The sequence below is a fragment of the Melanerpes formicivorus genome, unplaced genomic scaffold (assembly GCF_026170545.1).
Source record: "Melanerpes formicivorus ecotype bairdi unplaced genomic scaffold, bMelFor1.0.p_v2 SCAF_20, whole genome shotgun sequence".
Taxonomy (NCBI): Eukaryota; Metazoa; Chordata; class Aves; order Piciformes; family Picidae; genus Melanerpes; species Melanerpes formicivorus.
Window position 1 is genome coordinate 12,230,273 of NW_027142372.1, and position 27,962 is coordinate 12,258,234.

Here is a 27,962-nt window from a genome sequence, read left to right on the forward strand (position 1 = left end):
TCTGGACCCAGGTTGAATTTTGGAATTTCTAGGGATGGAAGACTCTATTCCTTGATATCCATCTGTAGAGTCAAAACACTCTAGGTCTCTTTCACCAGATTTTATGGGGATGACCAAAAGCAGTTCAAAAATGACAAGAACAAATGAACTTTGACTGTACTATGGCTTATTTTTAACCAGCAGAGAAGTTTCAGGGGAGGGGGAGAAAGGAAAAGAACTTGTTGACATGAAGCATGTGGAATCACTCGTCTAAGCATTGTGTAAGGGCTGTAAATCTGCCTGCAAATGAGGCATAAAATACATAACCAAAACTATAAGGTCAGGTTTAAATTTCTGGTAGAGAGGATTACATGTCTGAAGTTAAATCAGACACACTGTATTTCCACAAGCTTTTGCCTAAAACTCCTTTCTCTTACTTTCCTTTTAATGAAGCATGGCTGTGCATGAAAAAAAAACCCAGCCATACTTATTCTCCATCTATTCATCAGTGAAAACTAGGTAATCTGAAAGAAAACACAAACCTGCCACAGAAAGTGAGTTACAGTGGAAAGCATCACTGGTTTCAACTCTGGGGCAAGCTGTCATTTGATAACTTAAAAGAGAATTCATCCTCTCCCACAAAGCTTCTGTTGACGCAACTGAAGCATCTCTCCATTTCACTTATTGCTTTAAGATGTTCTTCTGACCTCTGTAGCCCCACTATAATTATCTTGTTGGTGTGAGTTTCTCTCTTTGCCTTTCCCAAAAGACTACTATTGTCTCTCTGTGAACAGATGAAAACCAGATGGGAAGGATGAGGAGGAGATACCAAGATTTGGGCCATCTACCTGAGTTTTGCGGCGCCTGGTGAGCATGGGTAAGCATTCTCAAAATTAAGTCATTAAATTGCCCTCTAAAACCTAATAGAAAACTTTCTCTGGGTTTTACTATTGTGCCAAGGGAGTGGGAGTCATGATCCTTCCAAATTGCATGGGGCCAGAATAGTAGCTCATCTAAATTTCTCTGCAGCACAAACAGACAGGAGCTCCACTGGCCTGCAACGATCCCTCAAGAAAAGGCAGGAAAGATTCTCCTACCCATAGAAGAAATATAATGTAAGAGCAATTTCTGAAACAAAATACTGTGCCTTTTCTGCTGCTGTCTCTTGTATCTGGACTTCCTGATATTTGTCCATTTGTCCAGCACCCCCAAGACCTTCTTCACAGAGCTGCTTTTCAGCCCTTCATCCCCTAGCCTGGATTGATGCTAGGGATTGCCACAACCCTGGTGCCGGACCTTGCACTTGGCTTTGTTGAACCCTCTGAGATTCTCGGGGGCCTGCTGTATATATTTCTTTATAGAGCATGTATACTGTGCATGGACAGATATACAGTTATGAAACTGCTTCATCTAAATGCTAGTTGTCATCTATTCAGGATGCTCTCTGCCTTTCCCCTGTTGTCTGGCTCACTGGGAGACAGCGTTGTGCAATCCTTCATCCGCAGTTACGGTTCTGCCAGTTATAGTGGAAAAGTTTTAGCAAGGAAAAGTTCCTTGGCTGGACACCAAACACTCTTAAAAATTAATTTCAAGGTTTTGCTAAGGCTCAGCACTCAGAGCTAGAAAGAGCTGATGTGCCCTAGATTTCTGCACACCAAAGCAGACTGCTGACACCTTCACCCCTTCTTCCTGGGACTGTCTCACCATGTGCTTCTTGGCAGGGGTTACCTTCTGATTGCCTCTGTTCCCCAGAAGACTGCAAGTGAAGCCTGGTTTTGATCAAGTATGAGTATTTCTTTACTTTGACAAGTAATTTGTAGCTTGCAGCTTGATGTCATCCTCGCAATAATTTTATGGTCCCATTGCCACTATATGGTAGCACCTTCCACGCCAACAGAAACCCTTTCTGTCATCTAACCACCATGCCAGAGTCAGGTTTGCAAGCCAAAGAGCAGCACAGAAGCCTCCACTAGACAGTAATAAAAACTTTGTGAGTAAGCGAATTCTGTGGCCAAAAATAAATACCCATGTTTGAGTTAGAACCCAAAAGCTGCTGAAGCTTGACCTGATGGGAGCGTGTGACATATGAAATACACTCTGCAGAGCGTCTCCAGATTAAGCCAGACACTGCTGCCACTGGGCAGCCTAGATGGCACTTAGGATTAATGAGCAGTGCAGGAAGTAGGGCAGAAATTTGGAATGCACAGATAGGTAGTAAGTCCTTTGCAGCCCTTGAGTAAACAGATAGTGTGCAGTTGTGGTGCCTCGGGAACTGTGTGACCCCTCAAGACTCACAAGCTGGTGTCCAAGGTCTCACCTGTACAAAGGAAAGAGAACCAGATCCTACCTCAATCCCTTGCTCAGCTGCACTGATGGGCATCTCAGCCTGGATATAGAGGCAAAGGCTTCCCAGCTTCCATCCACTTCCAGTTACACGTGAGAGAAAGCCAAGCAGTTTCCCAGCGACTCTTTTTCCCACAGCAGTAGAAAAACTCGGGCAGAGGAGACAGATACAAACAGCTTCACAATCCCTTGCTTGGTACAAAAGGTTACCCTCAGACAGGCCCTAGAAAGAATCATAGAATCATTAAGGTTGGAAGAGACCTCTAAGATCACTGAGTGCAACCACCATGCCCACTAAACCACATCCCAAAGTGCCATGTTTTTTGAACATCTCCAGGGATGGTGACTCCACTGCTTCCCTGGGCAGCCTGTCCCCAGACCTGACCATTCTCTCACTAAATACATTTTTCCTAATCACCAATCTAAATGTCCTCTGGCACAACATGAGACTACTTTATCCCATCCTATTGCTAGCTACCTGGGAGAAGACACCAACACCCACCTCACTGCAACCTCTTTTCAGGTAGTTGTGGAGAGCAATGAAGTCTCCCCTCATTTTTCTTTGGACTAAACAACCCCAGCTCTCTCAGCTGCTCCTCACCAGGCCTGTTCTCCAGACCCCACACTGGCTTCTTTGCCTTTCTCTGGTCCCACACCAGCACCTCAATGTCTTTCTCATAGTGAGGGGTGTGATAACAAGATTTGTTTGTAAGGCCCAAGAAATACTAGAATAAAGTGAGGGTGAAACATGGAAGAGAAGCTCAGGAGCATAGAATCAATAAGGTGGGAAAAGACCTCAAAGATCATCAAGTCCAACCTGTCAACCAACACCTCCTGACTAACTAAACCATGGCACCAAGTGCCATGTCCAATCCCCTCTTGAACACCTCCAGGGACAGTGACTCCACCACCTCCTTGGGCAGCACATTCCAACTGCTAACAACTCTCTCTGTGAAGAACTTTCTCCTCACCTCAAGCCTAAACCTCCCCTGGTGCAGCTTGAGACTGTGTCCTCTTGTTCTGATTGCCTGGGAGAAGAGACCAACCCCCTCCTGGCTACAACCTCCCTTCAGGTAGCACAGACAGAACACAAAGTCAGGGGGAAATTAAAGCCCCAGCCATGAAATAACCAAGTATATGGTCCACATATCTTCGTCTACAGACTTAGTACACTACCCCCTGAGACACACTCCCATCACACACCCTTATCACACACTCCCCACAGATTGACACAACGGTTTTTATCTCCCTTGGTGACACAGTGCTTTGGCATTTGGACTGGCAGGGCAACAAATATTGATCCCTCTGGGGTGACTCCTGACTCCAGCACACAATGTCCCGCGCTGCAGTCCAAGGCTCCGGCTGTCTCTTCTGCTCCACTTTATCACTGATTTCTTGGCTGCATCTTCTGCTTTTCTTTTTGTACTTTTGCCTATTTTTTTTTCTTTCATCAAGCATTTCTCTTGAAATCCATGGAAATGACTAACAGCAGCGTCAGCAGGAATAGCATTGAACATGGAGCTGAGATTTATATTAGCTGAAGGCTCAGAGAGCTGTTCAGGATGGAAAATATTAACCTTCAGAGTCTGACAGCTGATTTTAAGCAAACCTCTCTATCTAATCTATTTATAAGAACCTCCAAACAGCAGTATCTTTACATGTAAATCTTGCAAATGGGTTCACCAACAGATGCAGCACTAGGAACTGCAGAAAATAGCAGTAGGGAGTCTGGGTTCTTTGCTCTGCTGGCACCACTGTCCATACCCTCCCAATTCCTCAGTTTTCCTGCAAGGTCCCTGAGGCTGGATTTTGCTGAGTTCAGGATTGCCCACCACTTCTGCAAGCATTTGATCTGCTCAGGAGGAAACCCAGCTAAAAGATGTGAGGCATGTCAGCACTTTACATCCAGATTTTGAAGCATCTCGAGAGCCAAAATACTTTCCTGCAAAGCCTTTTCAGCCCAGCCCATCTTCACCCCTCACAGTCACATAACCAACATACCCAAAACACAGGGACTGTCCCCAGGCCCTTCGTTTGCAAGGAAGACATGGAGCAAAAGGCTCCCACTGGCATCACTTTCAGGATTTTTTCAGGTATTTTGGGACCTCTGGCACATCAGTGTAGCCCCAGGTACTAGGAACAAGTTAGCTGACACTTGCTGCTTTTGATTTTGGAGAATTCTTCCTCTACAAAGGATCTTCCTTTGCAAAGGATCTTCCTTGGCTTTAAAAGAAAAGCATGAAAGAAAGGAAACAAAGGATTCCCCAGGGAGAAAACACTATCTACACAGAATATAAATGTTATTAGACTTAAAAAAAAAAAATATGTTACTTTTCAAACAGGTCTTTTAGGGGTGGTACTGCTGGGAAAAAAGCAGGCTCAGAACACCCAAAGCAGAGGCAAAAGGGCTACTGCCCTTAATGACTTCAGGTCTTTTCTCTCAAAGGGCTATTGCAAAACCAAGCTACCTTTTGTCCTCCTTTTTCTGAGCCCAAAGCACCTGAGATCACTTCAACAAGTCTGAGTCAGACTGGATAGGAAGAAAAATCCTGCACCAGTCACAAAGGAGAAAAGTTTAAGTAAACAGCAGTTACTTCTTTGCTGGGAATGAACAAGGCTACAAAGATGGGTCCCAAGGACAGGAGAGCAGCAGGAGCAGAAGGCTTCCTGATCTGGGGTGAGGAAAACCCCCGGGGAGCTCTCTGCAGGGCTTTGAAGGTAGGTCACATGTTTGTAATTCCCTTTACGTGAAATAACAGGCACCAAGACTGACTCTGGCCTGAGCTTGGCTCTTTGCCTGTGGAAAACATAACAGTATGCAATGTTCCTCATGCCAGTGGATAGCCCAATAACTATTTTAATTACTGTTTATGGTAACTGAATCGCTATAGAGAATTCAATAGGACATTTTTAAGTTCTTATCTCATAGTCAATACATTCCTCCTCCATATCCTGGGCAGGATGCCACATTCAGGACTACACTGGTTCAGGGCACTTAAAACAGTTATGTCTAGGGGTAGCCATGGAACACTTCTTCAGGCACAAGCAAATTCTACCCATGATTCTCCCAAAGAGTTTTGGTTAGTTTGAGGGGCTGGTGGGACTCGAGGTACCTTGCAGCTCCAAGCTCTTTTGCCAAGTCCACAAGACCAACCACAACATTCTAACAAGCAGAGGAAGATCAGCAGAAGAATCATTTTAGAAGGATGATGGAAAGCATGATGGTGTTACTAAACTAAGGCAATTATGTGAAGCTCTGGTAGGGCTGGCAAAAGGATCTGTGAGGCAACACTGCTGTGCTGCACAGACATAGTCATCACTGACAGGTTAGTGACTGACTTGAAGCAAAGAGAGGACTCAGCATTAACCACCCATCCTTTACTATTCATTCATCTGAATGGGTTTCTCAGTTCAAGAGAGACAGGAAATTACTGGAGAGAGTCCAATGGAGGGTTATGAAGATGTTGAGTGGAATGGAGCACCTCTGTTAAGACAAGAGGCTGAGAGACCTGAGGCTCCTTGTCTTGCAGAATACTGAGAGGGGATCTTATAAATGCTGATCAGTAGCTAAAGGGAGGAGGTCATGAGGATGGGGCTGGATTTTTTTAAGTGGTGCCCAGGGATAGGGCAGGGGAAAATGGGCACAAACTGGAATCCAGAAGGTTTCACCTAAATGTAAAGAAAACCTTTACTTTGAGGGTGAATGAGCCCTGAAACAGGCTGCCCAGAGAAGCCATAGAGTCTCCTTCTCTGGGGACTCTCACCTGGACGTATTCCTGTGCAACCTGCTTTAGGTGAGCCTGCATCAGCAGAGAGGGTGGGCTAGATGATCTCCAGAGGTCCCTTCCAACCCCTGCCATTCTGTGATTCTCTGACTGGACTCACACTTTCTGGTTTTAATGTTGTCACCTCTTAGTTTAATTAATCACAGCCAGCCATTGTGCAAACTCTCCACCTGGTCCCTGCAAACTGCACTGAAAGTCCACCAGTAACCCAAGCACAGACCACACAAAAGCTTTCCAGCTATGAAATAAAAGCCCAGGACATACCTTGATGCCATTGTCCCAGGGAACACTGACTTTTGTTTCTGATCATTTCTTTAGCATGTGGTATGAGTTGCTGGGGAATGATGCTCCACTCAGCCTTGGACTCCTTTCACCCTGTGAATTCAATTACAGAGTCAGGGCACCTGTACCTAAAAGCAAAACCATCCAAGTCTGATTGGATATGCTGCCTGAGAGATATTATTCTTTTCAGATGAGAGGCAATGATTAGGCCCTGGCTATACTGGAAAGACAAAGCTGAGATATTAACTTCTGGCACAATTCAGAGTCAGGACATTTTTTTTTTGCTCTCCTAAAATTCCCTCCCCCCACCTCGAGTTTACAGTTGGTGGTATTCATCCTTATTCCCCCACCAAAAAACACAAACTCAGCTTCTGTTGCCTTGCCAGTATCGTCTGGCTGTTCAGCCCCAACCCAGAGTTACAATGGTGAAAGAATGTGCTGCAATGCTGTGTCCTGCCAAGCCTGAGGGAGAATAATTCTGTCCTCTCCAGGCCTTTAAAAGTGGCCAGGCTTTGCTACCTACCTCACTTTCCAGATTAAGGCAGCTCTGCAGCAGCCAGACAGCCATGAGCCCCCTCAGATGTGTTGCCAGGAAGGAGATATATGCTGCACCTTAGATGCTGGGTTGATAACACTGATCTCCAAAGAAAGCAGGATGGCATTGATGGATCAGGCTGTGATTTGGCACAGCTCAAACAAGATGCATATTTTTGCAGTCACCATTCTGGGAGTCACTGTGGGCTGTCTGCTCCCTGTAGCCCCAGCAGTGGGCTGTTGCTGCGATGTAAATACTACAGAAGACACACAGCACTGACAGCTCAGGTCATGGAGCATCTGTGATGAAGGAGCTTTGGCCACAGTCCTAGACAGGTGGGATCATGAGCTGATCCTGCCAAAGCAGTATTTCAACCCACCACATTTAGTGATGCAATGTTATCACAGCATAACGAATGTCGCAAACAGAAACCAGCTCCATTTGTAACAGTCAAAAGCAACACTCTAAATCAAATTGTCTGCAAATAAATCCTCTGGATGCCATTGCTAAGATGTGCACTCTCTCCCCCAGGCTTTGCCTAATGAACAAGAGGGCAGACTCGAATAAATACCTCTTATGCCAAGCTCACACAGCATGTCTTCCCTGTCCGGGGGTTGGACCGGCAGGGCCAAAAGGCAAAAATCGGCTCAGGTAGAGCTGAACGCCTACAGGCATTGAACAAAGAGCTTTGCAAGAGCTGAGTGCAGTAGACAGAGCTATTTATCACAGGCAGGGGCCAGAAACAAATGAAGTGACCTGTAAAACCAAACACTTCTGTGGCTCTGATTGAAAGCGCTCAGGATATTCCTGTTCCAGGATCCGACACAATGGCTGTGTCTAGCCGGACATGCCTTTAAGTGATTGAACTCAACTCTGTCTGGGCAAGATGTCAAACTCCACAAATCTCTATCCAAGCCTCACACCTGATGGCACTTTGAGGGAGTCCAGACAATAATCTGGAGTTTTTGTTCCACTTCTTCAAGCTCCTCTGTCTTCACCACCAGCTGCCAGCCAGCCTGCCCTCGTTCAGAGAGAGCAGAGAAGATCAAATGTAAGAGGAGCATTTCAAAGACTAAGAAGCCCTGCAAAAAACTCAGACTTCTGGCATTGGTGCAGATCTTAGACTGAGGAGGTGTGAAGCTGTGAAGCTCATCCAAGCGCCAGCTGAGAGAAACACAGTATCACGGAGCAATGTGGGTTCAAAGGGGTAGGACCAACTCCCTGCTGAAACCAGGACTAACTCCTAAATTACATCAGGTTGTTCATGGTCTTGTCCAGCCAAGATTTGAGTGTCTTCAGAACTGGGGATTTCACAGCCTGTCTAAGACTGCTGAAGCATTTGAGCACGCTTGTTGAGTAGCCACCTCTCATTGCTGACACAGCATCATCAATTCCTGCTGATCCTTATTCCCACTAGACAGTACATCACATATAAGATTCAGCACTGGGCACTATTTTTAGGAGTCTAGAATTAACTGAAACTGGAAATTAGACCTTTATTGATGGACTCAAATTATTCAGAAGTCAAGAATATGCTGGGTTTGTCATGATGACTCTTTTGGGTCCTTCTATACTGTCACTGGAGTGCCAGGATTGCTGTCACCTTGGTAATGATGCATAATGCCTACAATTCAAGCTGTCACTGCATTTGACACAGACACAGGGCTTCAACTATTTCCCTGTTGTCCTGTTCACCTTGGAGCCATAAAAGCTGTAAAACTGAAGTCCTGATTCAGAAAACCAACATCAAATAGAATCAACACCTAGGCTGCTCCTGAGCAACCTGCCCTTTTTGACCTTGCTCTGAGCAGAGATTCCCTCCAGCCTCAAATATTCTGTGTGATTTTAGGGGAAGGGAAAATGATGTTTCACATTGCTCTGAATTTAACCATGCATTTATGTGAATTCCTGAAGTGCAGGGTTAGTGGGCTACTTGTTGATAAAGTTGTGGACTGAAACCAAGAATTTTTTTACAATCAGATTTTATGTAACTCCAAGTCTGGTCTGGAAATGAATTGAGTTGCTTCAGCATTTTTCTGCTTGAGCTCCCCAACTCCTACATTTCCTGCAGTGGTTGTATGGATTTCATGGGAGCTAAGATGATTGACAGTACCTGAGGCTCTGACCTCGCTTTGTTATGCCCATACTTGTGTTGTCTCCTTATCAAAGCCACACACCTTCTTTACTTGAGTTGTTGCACCAACCTCTGAAACTGTTTAACTGCTCTGGATTCTCTTTTAAGCCTTCTAACATTCCACAGGAAGACAAAAAAGCCAAAGAAAAGGAAACCCAGCCACCTCACAGAGGAAGAGCAGCCTGCAATCTTACACATGTGGCTTCCAATTTTTGGCAATAAGCAAGCCCACAATTTACATATTCTAATATGCATCATTTTGATAGTACTTACACTGCCTGAAGTGTGCTTTGGATGAGCTGAGCCATCCTTGGTGTCCTGGCACAGAGGGCTTCCAGAGGGAAATGTTGCCTGCTTTATCCTTTGCAAAAGAAGGTCCTGAAAACATATAAAATGGTAAGTCTACACAGTACAGGCTGGGAAGGGATGGATGCCCAAGTAAGGTTAAAACAGATATGAGTAAGGATTAAAACAAAGATAGATGACTGAAAGGTGGAAAGCTGAGATGTCTGGGCATGAATGCACACACTGCACAGGCTGTGTTGTTGCCCCAGGGGACATCACCTGCCCCACCTCCTGCTCTGAGTGCCCCATCAGCCTCTCAGTTAAATAAACTGCAGACAGAAAAAAGCCCCAGCTTTTTCCAAAACACAAATCCTCTGTAGCTCAGCTCATGCTAGAGAATCATTTGGTTAGAGAAGAGATGTCAGATAACCTGAAGGCCATCTCAGTCTTCTGAAAACTGTTAGAAGATCCACAAAGCAACAAACCCTCCCTGAAGATAATCAAGTCCCATAACTATGACAAAGAACTGGGAATGGTGCTGGCAGTAGAGCAGACAGTCTCCAGCTGGGGACAAAAGCCAGAACACGTTTGATTTATGACAAGAAGAGGAGGGAATTTTTAACCAAGTCACTCTGAATCAATGTGGAGGAAAGAACCTAAAAATAAAGAGCAGATCTTGTGTCCTCTCTCAGTTTAATTGCAATGACTTTAATGGGATTTTGTTTGAACAAGGCTGCCTGATGTTATGTCTACTCTGAAAAGAAAGAATTGGTTTTATTTCAGGTTGGTCAACCCCAATGAGCTAGCTCAGGTTAAAACAGAGGTGAAAAGACTATAAGAACATGAGAGCACATGGACTGGTTCAGGCAGGAATATAAAATCATGGGAAGCAGTGACTAATCCCCATGCTATATTCAGCCCTTGGAAACCCACAGCTTTAGAAATGTTTGAAGTCAGAGGTCCCAACTGATGGGCAAGTTTAAGAGGCACTCATGAGCCTGTGCTTCACATGACAGCTCAGCCTTCACAATATAGAAGCATAGAATCAACAAGGTTGGAAAAGAACTCAAAGATCATCAAGTCCAACCTGTCACCCAACGCCTCATGACTACTAGACCATGGCACCAAGTGCCACATCCTTCTTGAACACCTCCAGGGATGGTGACTCCACCACCTCCCTGGGCAGCACATTCCAATGGCCAACAACTCTCTCTGTGAAGAACTTTCTCTTCACCTCGAGCCTAAACTTCCCCTGGCAGAGCTTGAGACTGTGTCCTCTTGTTCTGGTGCTGGTTGCCTGGGAGAAGAGACCAACCCCCACCTGGCTACAACCACCCTTCAGGTAGTTATAGACAGCAATAGGGTCTCCCCTGAGCATCCTCTTCTCCAGGCCAAGCAACCCCAGCTCCTTCAGCCTCTCTTCGTAGGACTTGTGCTTAAGGCCTCTCACCAGCCTCATTGCCCTTCTCTGGACACATTGAAGAGTCTCAATGTCCTTCTTAAATATTCCACAGGATCGAGCTCCTCAGCCAGATAATGAGTTATGGGACAAATTACCTCTTCTCAGCTGATTTGAAGCTGCTGTCTGGGCACCCCAGCTTGTTCAGTTCTGAGTAACAGCAAAGAGGATGTTGGGGTTTTAGGCTGGGGTTGAATTTAAATTGCTGAACTCAGTGAGTGAGAGCCTGTTATTTTTCCTTCCTTATTTTCATTAGCATTAATTAATATGAATTGCTTAACTAGTATTAAAACCATATTTTTCTGGGGTTGTGTGTGTGTAATCCTACCTTAATTTGAAACAGAACCAGGATGTAGATATGAACCATGCGAAGGATCCAAGCATGATCTAGGCTTGAGGAAAGCTCATACTCCACCTTCAAGTTTGTGCTTGAAATCAAGGAAAACCAAACCACACCAGACCAAATCAAACCAAACCAAACCACACCAGACCAAATCAAACCAAACCAAACCACACCAGACCAAATCAAACCAAACCAAACAACCAAACAAGCAAAAAACCCCAAAAATATTTTAGGTGAGGCTGGTTTCCTAGGCTATGGAATATTAGCCTGCACAGAATATTAGCCTGCTTAGATGTTAACTGAGCCTAACTGATGACAACAAGGATGAATGACTGATTTTTCTTTTCCTAAGGCTCCAATCCCAGTAGCATCCATCCCTTCATTTTTCTTTCTTTTTCTTTCTGGAGTTTTGGCAAATCATTTCCTTCCCTGGCTTCTTACACAGTATTTTGCATACGAAGACCAAGGACATGTCTGGCTACACAAAGGGATCCTCATCCAGGTTACAGATTAGGAAATAGTACAGTTTGTCAACATTTGGCCCTGACAAACTTTTAAAATATAAATACAGATGGTTTTATTTAAAGGGGGGAGGGAGGGGAGGAGAAGTCCAAATTCTCCTAAAGGTTGAAGCTTGTGTGCTTTCCAATCTTTCCTTTTTTACCCCAGGATGTTTGGTACATTGTGTCCCATTATTATCAAGTTCAATCACATTTATATAAGAAAATACAATTAGGAAATAGAAATTGAGAGTCCTTTGGGTTTTGTGGTGTATTCAAGAAATTCCTAGCCCAGGCTGAGTAGAATTCATATATGTGGAGTATTTCTGGGAGGATATTCCTATATGAGGGAGGGATACAGGCCCAAATAAAGCAGACTACAGAGGATAATTGATCCAATTGTTGCATCTGTGGATTGAATAATTAATTACCTTCATTCAGAGTTTGACTCTGAACTGCTGCAGCTGAACCACTTTTTGCATGAGTTCTGATCCTTTATAAGTTGCACAACACCTCAAACACAGAATCACAGAGTCACCAAGGTTGGAAGAGACCTCAAAGATCATCAAGTCCAACCTGTCACACAGTTCACATTTTAGCAGCTCTTGGTCAGATTAGAATTAGAATTTCAGATTAGAATTAGAATTAGAATTAGAATTAGAATTAGAATTAGAATTAGAATTAGAATTAGAATTAGAATTAGAATTAGAATTAGAATTAACCAGGTTGGAAAAGACCTTCAAGATCATCGAGTCCAACCTATCACCCAACACCATCTAATCAACTAAACCATGGCACCAAGCACCCCAGCAAGTTTCTCCCTAAACACCTCCAGTCATGGTGACTCCACCACCACCCTGAGCAGCCCATCCAACGGCCAATCTCTCTTTCTGTGAAGAACTTCTTCCTAACATCCAGCCTAAACCTCCCCTGGTGCTGCTTGAGACTTGTACCCCAGAAAATATAAACTGCAGCCTCTACAGTCCAGCTCTGCAACACATTTCTCTGCATCAGAGTTCACAGGCTGACAATGGGCTCCTAAATTATCAAAGAAAATTGCACAATCAATTTTGCATGGCAGGAATAAATTCTCCACCTATAATGCAAGCCAACAGAATTCCTTTTGCTAAGCTAATACCTGGCTTTCAATAAATTGTGTGATCCAGAGCTTGAGCTTCAAGAAATCAGTCTAATGTATATCCCAGGTCTAACATTCCCAGTGACTTATGGGTGCTACTACTTCATAAATACCATATCATGCAAACTTTATGCTCCAGGGCTAACAATCCAATAAACCCACATCTTGTCCCTGCTTCCTCTTTTGGTGAAGCTTTTCATCTCCCTCTTCCCTAACAAAAGCAAAGGGATTCATCCACTATGTGAAGCACAGTGTAGACAACAGCAAAAACAGTGCTTGAAAAAGGGGCATGTTGAGAAGAACAGAATCAGCATTGTGAAGAAAAGGTCTGGGTTAAGACCACAGCTTTTATCAAAAGAGGTGAGAAAATATGGCATTCCTTAGGTAAGGTCTAGATAACGTTCATGTTCATAGCAGGACACCAAGTGAGCATGGAGCAGAAACAAAGATTAGGAGATTTATTTCCCAGGGCATCTTACTGTGACTCTGCATGACACTTGGCTAAGCTGACATGGGTAAACATGGTGGAGACAAAACCCCTTTAACAGGAATATGAAACTAATTAAAACATCCTGCTTAATTTTGCCAGAGTCAGGACTTTAGGGTAGACCCAGGAATCTGTTCTAGGTAGGATTTGTGCCCAGGACTTGGATAAAGAAACAAAGAGTGAACTTGCAAAGGCTAAGATTGTATCACAGTAGGAAGGCTTGCAAGAGATTTGAAACTTGGAAAACAGGTGAAATGGGCTGAAATAAAAATCATCAAATTGCACAAAGAAGAGCAAAAGATATACTTAGAAAGGGAGAAATCAAGTGTGGATGGAGAACTGGTGGCAGGGGATGTACATGGGTGTGAACTCAAGAGCAAGATGGAGCCATAGACTGAAAGAGTCAGTGGGGTGCTGTCACCTAAAATAAAGCCAACCTTGTGCAGGGCTATGGTAATGTGAGTGCTCCAAAGTTACTCCATCCTGGTCTGTACTTCTGGCTCTTGAACTCAGCCACCACCTTCCTTTGGGGATGGGAAAGGTGATGAGAATAAACTCCAGAGACAAAAGTAAACAGCTGGAGAAAATAGGAGTTTGGAAAACACAGTGTATGAACAGGAATTTAATTTGTCTACATTAGAAAAGTGGCAACAGGAGATGGGAAATGTGTGCTCATCGCTAAGCACATAAAGATCATTATCAAATAAACAGCAACCAGCAGCTCTCCAAGAGTCCTGGAAGGAGCACATGAAGCAACTGGCTTCATTTGCAATGAGCACACTGAATGCATCTTTAGGCTTAAGCAATCATTGCTTTGTTAGGATTTTTTCCTCTCTTTACATCAAACATTCTGAAGGCAGCAGTAGATATACACATTAACAAGGTGCAAGCTTAGCACAGAAATGCTGCAAAAGCTTCACTTTGGCACAGATGCAAAGGCACTCCAACCTCAGGATGAACATGGTCTATTTTATCATGAGAACACTGTTTTCAAGGCAATTTTTGTACTGAATCCAGATATCTCTTCCTGTTTTGTACTGAATCTGTGATATCTGTTCCCGGGACCAGTAGCTGAAGTATCAGTGAGTTACACATTCAGTTTTCTGTTATCAACATGCAAGGCTGCTTTGTGATATGAATGAATGGTCTGAGTGCATCAAACAGTATAGAGCATGAGTGATACTTCACACAATCATAGAATCATAGACCTCTGAGACCATTGAGTCTAACCATCAACCCAATACCACCATGCCCACTAAACCATGTCCTCTAGTACCATGTCTACACATTATTTTAGCACCTCCCTGGACAGCCCGTTCCAATGCTTGAGCACTCTTTCAGTAAAGAAACATCTCATATTATCCATTCCAAACCTCCCCCTTCAGCTTGAAGAAAATAAGAGTGGATCAGAAGTGGGAGGAGATAGCCCTTTCTACCCTGAAACATAGAGATGAACTGTCAAAGAAGAAACTCCTGTTTGTGTATTTCCTTTTAATGGCTAAAGAAACTTCAGGGTTTAACATTTTTCTGTGGCTGGGTGATTCAGTCTGGAAAGACTTATTTATTTTTCAAAAGGATGCAGAACTGGAAGCCACATTTGCTGCAATAAACACTAAAAGGCAGGCTGAAACTGCTGCACCTGGTGGGAAGAGCGTGACCAGCAATGTCAAGTGACAGGGCCAACACTGTCCCAACCAAGGGTGGACACTGCCTTTTCTTTCACACACTACCCTGACACGCATCCTGCTAAAGAACTTGAGGAGCACAATGATATTAATGTGACACCTTTGCCAACAGAATAGAATAGAATAGAATAGAATAGAATAGAATAGAATAGAATAGAATAGAATAGAATAGAATAGAACAGAACAGAACAGAACAGAACAGAACAGAACAGAACAGGTTGGAAGAGACCTCCAGTCTCCAGTGATGATGACTCCACCACCTCCCTGGGCAGCCCGTTCCAATGGCAAATCACTCTCTCTATGAAGAATTTCTTCCTAACATCCAGCCTAAACCTCCCCTGGCACATCTTGAGACTGTGTCAAAACACATCACTGAGGCAAGAGCTGAAACTCCCCTGAAGCCCCACCAGTGACCTCAACAACCATCAAAGCATCCAAGGTGCAAACCTCACCCCAAAATGCTGATTTTTGTCCCCTGCTGTGACTGTGCTTTGCAGAAGCAAAATTCTTGCAACACCTGCACTCCTGCAGCACCAGGCAACCCTCAGGGAACATACCAGGCTCCCAGCAAAGGACAAGCTCCACCTTCCTGAACAGGATGGAAATAACCAAGGTTTGACCATGTGACATAGAAGCGCGTTGGAAAATGTTTCCTGAAGCTATCCATCCCCAGATCCAGACGGGAGGTGCTGTGAAAGCTGACAGAGGCTGCAGCTAGCAAATAATCCCAGAAATTTATGAGATTGTAGAAAATATTCCTGAAGCTTTCATGTCCCTGTGCAGCTGCAGCACAGAAGGCAAACAGGATGTCGGTTGCACTGAAGGAGGAATGTAACATAATTGAAAAGATTTGGTTATTGTTGTATGAGGAAACGATAAGATCTTGTGTGGAGTAGGGTTTGGTCAAGAAATGATACAGGGAATAAATTATACCAGTTCTCTCCAGGCTGAAGAGAGGAGAAACATTCAGGACAATGGGTTTATCCTCATTTCTAACAGCCTCTGGTTGATGGACCAGCTATAACGTTCATGAGAGTTATGGTTTTCTGTCTGTTTGCTTTGTCCAGCTACCAAATGGGAAAAACACTTTCAGGCAAACTCTCAGAAAGTTTCCCATTCTCTGTCAGCACAGCTCTGCAGCCACACACCCAGCCTCACCAGTGCGGCCAGAGCCAGCTTCAGCATCCAGCACTGCAAAGCAGCTCTGCTCTGAGAAGATTTCTATGCAACACCACCAGAAAGAATCCCAAAGAGAACCTCCAAAAAAACACCAAGAGAAATCAATACAAGGCAGAGGTTGCCTCTCAGCCTAAATTAATGCTCAGGGTCACCTCTGGTGATGTGGCCTCAGGCAACTCTGGTTTTTATTTGCAGATATCATGCAAGGGACTGTGCTCCAAAGATCTCTGAAGCCAGCTTGGGCTTCACCTTGAGCAACATTTCATGCTTTGCCACATGAAACCCAAATATTTTGCAAATGTTGCTTCAGTGACTCACCAATGAAAGAATAAAACACAACTGTTATTAAATCAAGCAAATGACGTAAGGCTGATTAATGAGAGAGGTGACTGCTACACCACTGGCCTTCTGTGAGGTCAAAACCAGAATGCATTTGTTGATATACACCTTCAAAAATAGATGGAGCAGCAAGAACAGATGTGCTCACATCCATGAGAATATGGGTTTGGACAGATGTTAGCTTTGCTGAGGCAGCCACACACGATGAGTTGTCAACCACGGCTCTGAAAAATGTTCATAAAGGCACGAACTTAGAGCCTTACATCCGTACTAAGGGCAGGACAGCTGTTGGGCTTGGTTACTGAGAGAAAGCAGCAACCCTGACACCTGGAGCTATCAAATCCCACTTTTCAGGTGGGATGACAGGACCTGGAGGGTCTTGTGTGGTTGCTACAAACACTACCACCGCCTTGGTGTTTCTCTCCCAGCCCAGTCTAACAACATAACCTCAGTGGCATCTGCCCTTAGCACTGGTTCAAACTGGCTTAGCCTTCTTGTTCCTCTCCTAAGACAGACTTTCCTTACCTCAGTTCAGAGCCAAGCTCTTCAGGTCACATCTTCAGTGGTTTGTAAAAAGTGAGAGATCATTTCTAAGATAGAGAGCTGTGCACCTCCTCCGCTCTCTCAGCCATCAGCAGAAGAGCACTGGGGTCTCCAGGGATGTCTGTCTTTCTCCAGGAATGCAGAGGCAGCCCAGCAGCTCAGCATAAACCACTTGGCATTCTCAGTACCTGATGAGAATGTATCACCTTGTAGAGGACACAGTCTCAAGCTGTGCCAGGGGAGGTTTAGACTGGATGTTAGGAGGAAGTTCTTCATAGAAAGAGTGATTGGCCATTGCAATGTGCTGCCCAGGGAGGTGGTAGAGTCACCATCACTGGAAGTGTTTAGGAAGAGACTGGATGGGGCTCTTGGTGCCATGGTTTAGTTGATTAGATGGTGTTGGATGATAGGTTGGACTCGATGATCTCAATGGTCTTTTGCAACCTGGTTTATTCTATTCTATTCTATTCTATTCTATTCTATTCTATTCTATTCTATTCTATTCTATTCTATTCTATTCTATTCTATTCTATTCCATTCCATTCCATTCCATTCCATTCCATTCCATTCTATTCTATTCTATTCTATTCTATTCTATTCCATTCCATTCCATTCCATTCCATTCCATTCCATTCCATTCCATTCTACTCTACTCTACTCTACTCTACTCTACTCTACCCCATCACCAGTCCACAGCAAGTGCAGTCACAACAATGTCCTGGAATCATTGGTACTTAATGCTGCTGAGTTTGCCTTATGGAGGAGAGTATGTCACCAAACTCTGCTCTTCTCACTGCTTTGCTTTAAAAAGTTTGCTAGTTCTAGCAGTCATCTAAAATTTTGTGTCTAGCAAAGCTTGAGTGGGTAGCAGGTGACAGATTTTATATCCCTTATTTCACCAGGGAATACTTGACAATAATCCATGGAAGCCAGTAATAATTACCCTGATGCTGTCCAGTGCTTAGTGCTGTTGTAATCTGGTCAAGCATAAGAGCAAACTCCATTCTTCTTCATTTGACCTAAACACAACCACCTCCTCTTCTTTCTCCTCCATAATTCAGTACATATTCATATGACAAAAATTAGGGGGGAAAAAAGAAAGATAAAAACAAGTACAAAACCAAACTCCAGAAGTGTATCTAGAGACATTGTTTTTTCCCCCAAAGCCCTGGTAGGTATTTTTTCTTCCCTTTATTTGTTCTGTGTTTGACATATCAGCTCTGATTCTTCTGGAGAAGATTGGTTTTATAGATTTTCACAGTAGCAGAGACTTGACAGAAGCAGCTTCTGTTCCCTAATGTCTTCAAGAAAAGAACAAAGAGAAAAGTATCTGCTTGTGATTGTTGAAAGCATCCCTTTTGGTCTAGTTTGCAAGAGACCAGGCCAGATTTCTGCCAAAGAAAAATTCAGCAGCTGGGAGAGACTTCAATGAAACTTAAAAGTGGCATAACAGAGATGGAAACTAAATTGAGAGGATTTATTTTAGTCTATTTTTTGATCTCTTATGTCTTATAATTGAGCATTATCTGCCTATAGACATAGACACAGGTCATTCTCTTTTTTTGGCTGAAGCATTTAGCTGTTTCTCTTTCCTGCTCTCTACAAAGTGGTATTTCTGGCCAGAGAAAGAGGCTATATATCAAATTCATACCTTCCTACTTGCTTCTCAATAAAAAAAAAGTCAGCTAATTGCATCATCTCATCCCCCATGCCAAAGGGAGACTGTCACTTCATCTGGCCTAGTCCAAGTTGTTTTCTGTAGAAGCCCTGGTATTTCTGGGTGTTTCTTTCTCATTTGAGAAAATAAACTTTGCAAAATAGCATAAAGCTTCCACAAACACAAGCTGATTTGGACCTGAAAAATGCTGTGCTCAGACTAGGACTTTTCTACCAGTGGAATTATTACTCAGTGTGTGCCAGTGATACATTAAAAAAATATAAGAAAGGGGGAAAAATAAAGTAAAACATGTTTAAATTCTGTCCAAATCTCTTCAACTTGTATTGAGCATCAATGTGGTTCTACAGGGAAGCTGAGTGAAGTAAATGGAGATGTTGCTGATCCCATAGGTCTTATCTTGTAGCTCCACCAAAATGAACTGGTGCAATCACAATCATACTTCAGAACACAACAGCCAAATTTGGCTGAATGGCTTCCCAGAGTATACAATTTGATTGCCCCTTCTACTCAAAGCATTTATTACTTTTACCTTTCTGACTAGCATAATCATAGAATCAATAAGGTTGGAAAAGACCTCAAAGATCATCAAGTCCAACCTGTCACCCAAGACCTCATGCCTACTAAGCCATGTTCCTTTCTGCATCTCAAGGCTTTTGGAGAAACATTCATTAGAAGATAAAGTAGCTTTAGAGGATGCCTTGTGCTGTCTTATGAATGACAGTTCAGCTGAACCCTGCAGAGCTGCTACTTGAAAAAGCACAAAGTGATGCTGAAAGACAAGCTCTTGCATGGACCTCCAGAAGCACACATGTTGCCTACACATAGGCCTCTCCCCCTGGCTTTGCAGTTCCAGAAATCGCTAGCAGAAGCAGAATCATTGCAACCCAGTGATATATTTTCCCCATGTGCAAATGTTCAACCTGACAGAGATGGCCTCAGATTGTTGTGCTTGATCATGTTGATTTTTTTTCCTTCTAATGACTATCTCTAATGCTGGCACCTGCATGTCATGAAACATGACAGATGTGGGGACTCAAGACCCTTTAAAAACTTCCAAGGAGGCAAATGAACTCAGGTTTATTAGGAGAAAGCCTGTCCTGGGACAGACCTTTCTGCTGCAGGAAGATAACAGGAAAGCAAACTTCACTCAGCACTTGCAGTGATACTGGAAGTACCCACTTTGGGAATAAAGCCTTTCCTTTCTGACTCAGATGCTGAGAGGCTGAAAATGATCCTTCACTGGGAATTTAGCCTGGTTTTCTAAGGAAACAAAAAATTAAATACTGAAAAAGCAGTGAAGGTTGGCCCTGGGGTCGTGTGGGTGTTTGGCTGCTTCAGTATCTCCAACTCCAAGTTCAACTAAATCCAACAATGCAGCCCACACTATCTGCCCTGACTGCTCTTCCAAATTACATTCTGCTTGCAGATAGACTTTAATTCAACTGTAATTGATTGAGAGTGTCCAAAGCTTATTCTGAGTTGGAGGAACCAAACACCTCTGCAGCTCAGCATGGTCAGTTCACCCCCATGGACATCACTTGCAGTGGAGGATCCCAGCACAACCCTTAGCCCTCACATTGGACTCTCTTTGTGCTGCACGTTGGTGAGAGGGTTTGGCCTGAAAATATTAAAGCAAAGCAAAACTGTACAGATGCCCAGAGTCAGGAAAAGCACAAATGGTTTGTATTGGCCTGCTAAAATGTTGGCCATGTTGTATAATTGTACCTCTGCACACCAGTTTCCAAGAAGAAAAGAAGAAACTATGCGCATTTTATTGCTGAGGTCAGGTTCCTGTCTTCCCAGTCCTGTTTCTCATTCTCTAATCAAATCATTACTCTTAATGTGACTAGTTCCTAAGGGCCTGTTTTGCCATAAAGTGCTTTAACCTTAGAATCCTATTTACTATGACCTTAATTGAAGGGTTTATTCAGACTTAATCTATAAATGATTTTATGTAATCAACCAGCAACTCAAGCTCAGCAGCGAGTTCTGGGCCCAGAAATCAGCTGTGCCAAGCCCAGCCACTCTCAAGGTGACCTTAAACTGGGTTGAAATAACAAGTGCAGAACAATACAATAGAGTAAAGAACACTTAGAGGAAACCATCTCAGCTACAGCAAGACTAAAATGTCTTTCATGAGGATGCAAAGCTAACCTAGAATAAGCTGAGTCTAGGCCACCTCCCCCTCAGACCTAATTCTTCAAGTTCTCTCCTAATGAAGTCAAGGAAAACCCCACCTCTACATCCCACTTGGGAAAAAAAGGACCAAGCATCAGTTTTCCACTCAGGAAAAAGGTATAAGCTAGTAAAAAAAGAGAATTTTATGATCATTTTATGCTACAGGGAGCAACATGGCAGGGACAGGGAAATGCCATGGTCTTGGCATTTGTTTCTGAGACGCGATCATCACAATGTCTTACTCCAGGCCTCTGAGAAGCGTCTGAAGGTAGCATTCTTCCCTATACATCTCAAGCTATTGGTTTGCTATTTAATAAGAAAGAAATCAAGTGAAGTCTCTCCTGCAAGCAGCCTTAGGAGGTTGCTGTGTCTTTTTACAGATCACGCATTGGTTCCCACACTGAAAGATACTCTACTCAGCACGGAGCCTTCAGCATCGTGAACATTTGGGTCTTTAGAGCCACAGCTTGAACTTCACATGGCTCTTGAAAGTGTGCCCAAGACATGCTTTCTGGAAACATTTTGCTTTTCCAAACTATTTGGGTATCCCAAACCAAGAAACTAACTTGACAAAGATCTCCTTGTTGAAAGCATTACTACTTGCATATTTCAAAGAGAAAATTGAAAACACTTCTGAAGGGTGTAGCTCTTTACCCGTCAAGAGTGTTCTTTTAAACACAGTAATACAAAACATATCCTCTTTGCTGTTTTGTTGTTTAATGTCTTCCAGGGCATCACCATGCAGAGAGCAGAACAGAAGAAAGAACAGGATGTATCTCCAAGAAAACTTGCTGTAGATAAAAGGGGTAAAGAGCAGTGGTGTGGCAATACGTTTTAGCTTTTCATGCACAGGAATCGTGAGGCAGGTATCAATTTTCCAGCAGGAAGGCTGAGGAGAGTCTCCCATGCCATTGAGAGAGTAGTGAGGCATTAGAAGAGGCTGCCCAGGGAGGTGGCAGAGTGACCATCTCTGGAGGTGTTCAAGAAGCATATAGATGTGGTAGTTGGGTGATGGTTGGGCTCGATGATCTTAAAGGTCTTTTCCAGCCTTGGTGATTCTAAATGCAATTCCAGCTGGGCACATCAGGAAAAGTGAAGAAATTTGAAGACTGAGAGAAGAGTTGAGTTTCTCCAAGGGACAAATACACACAGAAAAGCTTTTAACTTCTTTGACAACCTCTTTGCAGAAATTCAGCCAGAGAAAAGAGATTAGTGAGAACAAAGGCAAGCTTGTCACTAGATTATTCTTATTAAACATTGTTTCCCGTTTTATTTACAGCTGCTGTGCTCGTTGTAATTGCTTTTCTCTCATCATTTTACTCACAGCATTGTTTTCAAAGCCTAAATCCCATCTCTTGCAGATGGGTTTCCAGCAGTGGAAGCATGGGAAGGACATTTGTCCTTTCTGCTGGGAAGGAGAGGCTGTGACAGTGCTTAAGAGACTGCCTGCTGAAGAAGCGAAGGAGGTGGTTTGTTTTACGGTGACAGAACCAAACAGCCTTCTATCATTTCACATCTGTAGAACAGCTGAATTTACCCTGTGCTTCATCCAGCCATTTTATCATGTTTCTGCTCTTTGTAAACCAAGCAAGCTTCTAGAAATAACATTACAGTAAGTACAGAGTGATGCCTTTGCTGACGCCAGTCTCTCGATACACCATATACCTCAGAGGAGCGAGCAGTCAGAAGAAATGCCATGTGAAAGTTTATTTCTGTTTCCAGGCCCATGTGATGCCCTGGGAGAGGGCAGCTCTGCCTGAATCCATGCAGCCTTTCCAACTGTAACAGAGAGCCACCCTCAGCAATGACATACTTCATGATGAAGACTTTGCAAGCCCTGCCAGGTCACGTGCTGAACCTTGGACAGCGATGAGATTGCCATTTAGTCAGCTGCCCTTGAATATGGGGCTGGGTTTAGCATGCATGACTTTATATATCTTACTTTGTTAGCAACAGCAGTGTGTGTGTTTTTTAGGCTGTAAACACCTGCAGCCAAAAGGTGAAGTAGGTCCATCAGCTGCAGGGAAGTTGTGCCAATTTACACCACCCCAGACACTGCCCATGAGGCTTCACTGTGCCGTGAAAAACCAAGGGTCCCACTCAAACCCTGAACAAGCCATTTGCAGTTTCACTCTCATGAGGAACTCATGGGCAAGAACCCAGCCTGAGACACATATTCAGGAGCTGCAAATCCAGAGCAGAATACCAGTTTTCCTTCACTGGGGGCCACTTGGCCCCATCTTCCTGGCCCCCAGCTTTTAAGTATTTCTAAGCATTGACAAAGTTGCTTCTCAGTCTTCTCTTCTCTGAAGTAGGAGGCCGGGAGCCACTTACACAGGTTCTCCAAGACATCAAACCAGATCAAGAGAGAAGGCAGAGAAATTGTATACAGTAAGGTCATGGTCCTGTCCAAGTCAGAAGTATTCCAACATAGGAATGTTAAGAGCATAATGTATCTCTTCCACTGCCCAAATCCATACCATGCAATGTCAGAAGTCAAGGTGACAGATCTGCAGGACAGCTTGGAGTGATTTGCTGCAAAGCCAACGAGTAAAACAGTAACTGCCCATCAGCCATGAATCTATGAATCAGCTTCCCAGAGCATGGAAGAAGTGTTTCAAGCAATATGATTTTCATAAGCATTTATATTGGGCATGCTCTCATCTTCCCATGAGAGAAGTAACATTTTCCAGAGTAAATGTCAACTCCTTACTTAAAAATCCCACAAAATTCAGATGTCAGAAGTTTAGCTTTCCCACCAAGAAAGCTTTTAATCATAAAATGACCACACCTTAGACCACCTTTGCAAAAGCAGGCACCAAAGCTCTTCAAACAACTTGTGCACCTCTATTTCATGCTATCCAAAGAGTTACTGCACGCTCTTGCTGCCCCTTGACAAAACCCCAACTGCTTCTTGGGGCAAATAATTCATAAAGGAGAGCATAGAGTTATGCTTACCTGCTCTATAATCAAAAGAATGGCCTAAGTACCAGAAAATCTTATCTCCATCCCAAAAATGATCCCAGGTTGGTACAGGCTGGCATTGTGTCAGAGTGTAAGATACGGGTAAAGGAAACTAAAGGAGCAGTGGAGTGAAATCTGCAACAGAGAACTTTGATATTTGTGTCCTTTGGTGACTACTGATGGGAAGTTGAGAATCCAACATGGTGATTTGAATGATTTTTTGTCCAGTTCTGGGCCCCTCAGTTTAGGAAAGACGTTGAGTTGCTGAAGTTTAGTTGCTGGAGTGTGTCCAGAGAAGGGCAACAAATCTGGGGAGGAATTTGGAGCACAAGCCCTGTGAGGAGAGGCTGAGGGAGCTGGAGTTGGTTAGCCTGGAGAAGAGAAGGCTCAGGGGAGACCTTATTGCTCTCTACAACTACCTGAAGGGAGGTTGTAGCCAGGTGGGGTTTGGTCTCTTCTCCCAGGCAACCAGCACCAGAACAAGAGGACACAGTCTCAAGCTGCACCAGGGGAGGTTTAGACTGAATGTTAGGAAGAAGTTCTTCACAGAAAGAGAGATTTGCCATTGGAATGGGCTGCCCAGGGAGGTGGTGGAGTCACCATCACTGAAGGTGTTTAGGAGGAGACTGGATGAAGCACTTAGTGCCATGGTTTAGTTGATTAGATGGTGTTGGGTGATAGGTTGGACTCAATGATCTTGAAGGTCTTTTCCAACCTGGTCTGGTCTATTCTATTCTATTCTATTCTATTCTATTCTATTCTATTCTATTCTATTCTATTCTATTCTATTCCATTTTATTCCATTCCATTCCATTCCACTCCACTCCACTCCACTCCATTCCAAGCAGCTGGCCTTCTGAGCAGGCAATACCTGTTGCTCTCTTTCTCAAAGCCATGAGTCAGACTGCTCACAGGCATCCAACATCAGTAAAAGCACAATGAAGGAAAATCTAGCAAGCTTCAAAACATGGCTGCCTTTTCTACACCTCAGGATATGGCCCTAGTTCCTTTGGCTCAAAGAGCTGGTGGTTAAGACCGGTTCCTTTGGGTGAGCAGTTCTTGCTTTTATTGTGATGAGGCACAAACACTGGAAACCTTGAATCAGCCAAATGGGGCTGCAAACAATGTAATAACATCATTGACGTTATTGGAAAGATGTTTCACATCTGTCTTACTTCTGGAAGGGAATAATTGGCCCCATTAAGAAGGAGACAAGCAACCTTTCTCCTTCCCAGCCCTCTCATCCAGAATCCATATCTCACTGACCCAGAGCAATACTAGCTCCTGTTGACAGGCAGTACTTAGAGGCTGATTCACCTTCTGGACCTTTTCCCATGGCACATCATGAAGACCTTCCTGACCTTGGTACAGTCAAAAGCTGGAAGAGTTCTGTAGCACAGCTCCTTAGACTTTCATGGGTTTTTTTCATATATATTTCATCAAAATACAGTCTCTCTTCTGAAAAGTTCATTTGATTCCCTCCTGTCATGTTATTAACTACCCAACACAAAGAAAACTATACCCAAGTCCCTAGAGCACTATCTAGATTTAAGCCTTGCTACAATAACATGGTTGTGGACAACAGTCCCAGCTGGTGTGAGGCAGAAGAGTCTCTGCAACCAGCTGTCAGCTGCATCAGTCATATCCTGTTCCCTGAAGTCAAGACATAGTTGGAAGCATCCTTCTCACTTCTGCTGTGCATCCCACGTCATCTCTTACAACCTCTTGATTCTGGAGTTGGAACAGTAAACACATTTCCTGCCCCATAACTGCTGCTCCTGCCACAAAACAGGTTAAGACACCAAGCCCACATATTGCACCGTGTGATGGGTTGCAGCCCAAGGCATGAGGACATCTCATTATCTACTGACTCATTCGGTTGATGGTTAACATCCAGCTGCCAGCAGACTAACAGGGCTTAGCCAGAGGTTCTAGTGTACCCAGAGGGGACCTTCTGTGCAAGATGCCCTGTTCAAATGCTGATGACTCAGCAGCTCAACACCGCTCCACGTCAGCCTACCAACACTGCAGTTCTTTGAACAATGTGCCTAAAGCAGACCTCAGTAAAACAAATGAGCACATGAGCATCAAGATAGCTGCAATTTAGTAAGTGATTACCAAGGAGTGCACCAGCTATATGTGAATCAGAGCAATGCAGCTTGCAAACTGGGAGCTGCTGCTCAGGTCTGTGGACTCTTTTTATGCTATGCAACGTCCTCCAACAAGCTGTGAGGATCCTTCATGGACCATGAACTGTGATCCTGTATTAGAGTCACCCTCCCACCACCACCACACCGTGTCCAGTTCTGGGCCCCTCAGTTTAAGAAGGACATTGAAACACTTGAGCATGTCCAGAGAAGGGCAACAAGGCTGGGGAGAGGCCTTGAACACAAGCCCTATGAGGAGAGGCTGAGGGAGCTGGGATTGTTTAGCCTGGAGAAGAGGAGACTCAGGGGTGACCTCATTGCCCTCTACAACTACCTGAAAGGTGGTTGTAGGCAGGAAGGGGTTGGCCTCTTCTCCCAGGCAACCAGCACCAGAACAAGGGGACACAGTCTCAAGCTGCGCCAGGGGAGGTTCAGACTCGAGGTGAGGAGGAAGTTCTTCACCGAGCGAGTCATTCGGCATTGGAACGGGTTGCCCAGGGAGGTGGTTGAGTCATCGACCCTGAAGGCATTCAAGGGGAGATTGGACGTGGCACTTGGTGCCATGGCCTAGTCATGGGGTCTGTGTTACTAGGTTGGACTCGATGATCCTCGAGGTCCTTTCCAACCTAAGTGATACTGTGATACTGCGATACTGCGATACTCACAGGAGACATTGCTCATACCTTTTCTTAATGCCAGCTGCTCAGCACAACTGTCATCAAACAGAGGTGTGGTTTGAAGTCATCTCTTGTCCTGCTTCTTCCATTCTGAAAATTCTTTGTCCTTTAAAGAAGCCCTCACCAAGATATCACCACTCCAGAAAATATGCACTTTTTGTCCCTGGATGGTCTAGAGCCTCCAATTTGTACAGAACTGGGGTTCATGTGCAAACTCTGAGCAGGCAAACCTGGAGCAGAGTGGCTTAATGGTTCCATCAATGAGATCCTGACAACCTTCCTTTCAGAAAGGGGCTCTGTGTCTTTGCACCCTTTGCAATATGGCTTCCTGTCTGCCAAAACAGATGTTGAAATTTGCAGCAATTTTCAGTACACTCATTAAAAAGGAATCAGTGGTTCATTTTTGCTTCCTCTTCTAATAGTTTTCTTGCCACTCTGCTCTCCTAGGAAAAACTTCTCCCACTCTTAATGTGACAATGTACTCAGAGCACAGCCTGTGCCCTCCCATACCGCACCTTCCACCCTGGGGAAGGGAGAGGGAGTGTGCAAGTCCCAGGGGTCTCTGGTCTGCTTTTAATTAAAGACAGAGATATCAGAAGACTGCATTGGTTCTATAATCCAGGTGATAATAAGAAAGGACAGCAGAACTCAAGTACAAAGTGGGGCACTGATGGGGAATTGACATCTGTCAAAATTACTGTGCTCAGAGGGCTGGTAGGTAAAAAGTGTTGGTGACAAGAGGATTTCCCTCAGGTTTGCACACCTCCAGCTGTAGGAATGACTCCTTTACCCATCTACTAAAATGGAGATGCACCCACGGATGGGATGAAGCTTTTTGAGACATGAAGCCTTGCTGCACCCCAGCAAGGGAGCAGACAGGCATGCCCCAACACAGAGGTGTTTCTGCAAACACAGCAGTGACAAGGGAACATCCACTTGCCAGTGATCAAGCACAAAACTAAGGATCTCTGTCATTGGTATAGCAGCAGAAGTTGGGCTTTTGTCCAGGCTTGTAACCCTGGACAGTTTTCCAGGTTGTGTGTGCTGTTTGACCAGCTGAGTTAGCTGTTCCACTTCATTTTCTCTGAGGAAGGCCCACTGGGAAGCCATTGAAATGAGGAGGTAGAAACAAGGATCATGTTGTCTGCCCACCTGCCAAGCTGGAAAGCCTCCCATTAATTTCCAGAAAGCTCAGGAAAAGCTCTGCTGTTTGTGGCTGTCCTTTCCCAGTGAGAAGTTTCCTTTCCTTTGCATTTAGCTGGAAGATCATTCTGAGCTGGTATCCCAGAGAAGATGGTTTTC

General features: G+C 44.2%; 1 long non-coding RNA gene across 1 annotated transcript; it reads right to left on the reverse strand.

Moving 5' to 3' along the window:
• Nucleotides 1–3,565: 3,565 nt before the first annotated feature.
• LOC137447422 (uncharacterized) lies at nucleotides 3,566–27,944 on the reverse strand. The gene is made up of 4 exons (XR_010988866.1): nucleotides 27,813–27,944; nucleotides 9,332–9,436; nucleotides 6,372–6,482; nucleotides 3,566–3,875 (listed from the first exon to the last, which is right to left on the reverse strand). It is a non-coding gene; the product is annotated as an uncharacterized lncRNA (long non-coding RNA).
• Nucleotides 27,945–27,962: the final 18 nt, after the last annotated feature.